The sequence below is a fragment of the Pinus tabuliformis genome, chromosome 1_1, assembly GCF_031772625.1.
Source record: "Pinus tabuliformis cultivar Carrire ecotype Pingquan chromosome 1_1, CPIR1, whole genome shotgun sequence".
NCBI lineage: Eukaryota > Viridiplantae > Streptophyta > Pinopsida > Pinales > Pinaceae > Pinus > Pinus tabuliformis.
The window spans coordinates 940,937,441-940,941,341 of NC_142297.1; positions in this window are offsets into that span (position 1 = coordinate 940,937,441).

Sequence of the window (3,901 nt, forward strand, 5' to 3'; positions counted from 1 at the left end):
CCCTCCCCTACCGCAGCATGGTCCATTTTATGTATTGATTCTCATAGCTTCCGACAGGGTAGTACTACTCCTTGATGGCATCCTGGAATGAATCCCAAGTGGGTGCGCTAAAAATAGTGAGTTTGTACTTTCATCCTTCTACTCGTAGTAGGTTTCCCACCAGTCCTTGACATGGTGGGCTGCTTTGAGAAGAGCGAAAATAATCTTTTCCCGACTGGAAAAATCATGAATAGAAAAATAACCCTCTAGTAGATTTAACCATTTATTAATGGCATCTGCATCTATATGACCCTTGAATATGGGGATTTAAAAATTAACTTGTACCTTAAACAGTGTGGCGTTTCTAGAGTAGCTGTTGGAAGTCGATGTGTCGCCCCTAGGTAGATGCTGAAGGATCTGGGCAAAGTTGTCCATCATCGCGTTCCTTTATCATTTGAGGGCTTCTTCGAGCAAGATTTTGATAGGATCTCCTGCCCCCTCATCTTTATTTTCATTCGCCATGGGAGGCGTCAAGATTTACGAGGCTGGTCTTGCAAAGGTTCGACCAATTCAAGCCCTAACTCCTTATATCTCGACCTTGTTGGGGACATGCAAAGAAAAATAGAGAAAAGGCAGATCACTCTAATACCACTAATCTAGATTTAAACAGGAATGCAACAAATTATAGATATAACCATAAACACAAAGATGCATCGGAAATAATACTTCATTTCATTAATGTCAAATACTGAAATATGCTTACAAATAGCAATGGAAATAAACCAGCTAGGGTGATGGTAGCTTATCTCTGAGAAGAGATGTGGCAGCTACATGCCTCTTAACTATGTTACAATGAGGCTCGAAGGCCTATTTATTGTTGAGAAATAATGGAAAAACCTAAACATCCAAAAACATAACCTTAGAAGATGAAACACAAAACTATGGGCCCCGTTTGGGTAAATTGGTACATCAACTTCTTGGGGTCATAACTTTGGCAGATGACCTCCATTTGATGCACACAATATCTCGTTAGAAAGATATATCTGAGAACTACAACTTTGGGAAGAGAAACATTGGTCCATCAAACCATGTTCCTCCTAGTTTTCCCAACAAACATTGTTTAGGGCCTCAAAACGGCTCTGGAAGTTCAAGACCCAAAAAACTGCTAAAAATAGTAAATTGTGCTACAATTAAGGAAACTGAAAAGCTGAAAGAAACAATGGTGGGGGTCCAAGTGGAATTGGTAGGTTGAAACCAATATCCACCTAGATCATTGAGGCATCTTCAAACTATTATTTTCTTCGTCGTTATTAGATGCTCCCAACAAAGGACTATACTTAGCACTTGTATCTAGATCTCTTCTGAATGGTTTCTCACTTCACGTAGCTCCCATCAAGTCTCGTCTAAACATCAATTTAGTGGCATAGCTCATTTCTCACACAATAATGTTTTAATACAAGTTTTTAGAGACTTCAGATACTTATTGCTTGGTACTTTGAAAAATCATCGTTCAACTTCGCTATAACTGGCAGATGTATTAATCGTGAACTCAGTAATAAACCCACCTAAAATACTATCGATCCAGTAATCAACATCCTTCGCAACCTTATTTTATGATCCTTCCATGCACTTAACTAACTCTGGAGTCCACACAATAGGGCTATCCAACTTCCAAGTAGGTTGACCATCTGCCAATTTAGCCAACCATTTGTATAATTCGCACGGAAAAGAGCAGAAGAAAACTTCATGTTCCTCTGTATATAGATATCTCTGTGACCACTCTTCTTTTGATAAGCACAGATTCTTGTTTTCTTAAGCTGCAATCACGTGCAACTTCCTATCTGTCCACTTTTCAATCTCCTTCTTAGTCGATATCCACTTATGCCACATCACACATTCCACAGATATATCCCGGTCCCAACAATAGAACCATTTATTGGCTTGAGGGGGCTTGGACCTAGGTTTAGAGTTAGCTGTGCTAACCAACAAAACCTTACAATATTGTCCCTTTTGACAACAACCCACATAGCACAGGCTGAAGTCTCATCCGAGGTAGTATTGGGGGATGCTAGAACCAAGTTTCTACATCCATAGGACTATGTGATGGGTCTCTACAAAACTTAGGGCTTTATCTTGACCTTCGCAAACCCTTAACCCTTAAAATTCGGAAGTTACAGCAATTAACAACTAGCAGATTTATGCCCTTTGCGGATTGTGCTAAACATGCATAAAGTCATATATCGTGAATCTGTTAAGTACTTTTCTTGATTAATTGCGTTCAAGAGATCAAAATTACAATAAATTCAGAGAGAAATAATGATACACATATACACTGATAATTCTTTAAAACAAGCCTTTATTATGATTTATATCTTCCATTACAATCTTTCCAACCCTTGCGCACATAGTTGTAAGGGTGAATGCACTCAGCTACAGAATTACCAAGGTCTCTGCGCACACAGCTGCATGAGCCTTCAGCTTTTCCCAAGTACAAAATAGACAAAAATATACTCAAATAATGCACTATTCTTCTATTCCATTCTTAGTTGCTTTCCTATGAATCTTCTATGACTTTTTTATATTCTTGTTCATTACAGTACCATGGTCCATGAACCATAGGCGTGTCTCATAACATCTTGACTCTTAACAAACTAAGGTAGTTTGACCTTCCTAAATCCCCTTTGACTCCTATCGACCAACACAAGTTGCGCTCCACTCCTCAAAATGCAGAGAATTTACAATATTTAACAAAAAGTTACAAAATTTTACCCAAGGGATCCTGTCCCAACACATACATATGTGCCACTTTTATCAAACACTTGATGAGTGTCTCAGAGAGAAAGTTAACTTTCTTGACCATTGGTATGAAGAGTTTGTATACATCGCCCTTTTCCATTGATTTAAATTGGGGAGAGTTACCTTGTCTCGCTATTGGATTTGAAGTGAGATACAGGGGTAGAAAACAACAAATACCATTGATCTTAGAAATTAGCATGGATCTAAACATAGTCAAAGCTGGGTATTGGTCTTCAATGAAGGGAAAGAAAAGTGGTATAGATCTTAAGTCACTGCTTGTTTAACAGGAAAATGCTCCAATACCAAAGGTTGCCATCAATGATAAAGGGGGAGATTATGGACAATGTTTTCATTTATTTCAAGGTCAAGAAGGATAAAAAATCAAAAGGTCATTAATGTCAAGGATGAGAAGGGAGGAAATGCAAAAGGAAGAAACTCAAGAAGGATGAATAATTAAAATAGTAAATTTGAGTATTCCAATGTTTAAGTTATTTTTCATCCAATGGTGAAAAAAACCATCAGTAAATAACGAGTAATGTTGAGCCATCGAGTAGAAATCTCATGATGAGTCTTAAGATGACTATTGAGAAGAGTGAGAAGGAAAATAATTTCAAGAACTAAGAAGGCTGAGAGTGTTGAGGGCCAAGAGGGTCGATAAGTCTGAGAAGTTTATCCCTTGTGATGAGGTGGTAGGATGGGTGTTTTGAGATGATATGGACACCACGTAGCAAGAAAAATGACGTGGTAGCATGAAGCTCTGAAACATGGCATGTTTCTAGGTGGCCAATTGGACAAGTGGAAGGTGACGTGTGGTAGATGACATGGAAAGAAACATGGCAAAAAAAAGCAGCAATTGGTGATTAGTCCACGTTAGCATGACATGGAAGACAAAAAAATTCGATGTTTTTGTTAGAAACTTACATGGTAATGTCCTTAAGTATTAAAAACTATGTCGCTTTTATCAGTCAAAGATGGAACCCTTCCCATATGGGGTACTGAGCATTGGAGAATCATAATGTAAATGGAATTTGTAGTTGATCACCCTGAGGTGTTAATTTTTATTAGGGCTATATTTTTATTTCATTGTTTCCATATTAAATTCACCCCGTAACATCATTATGTTATT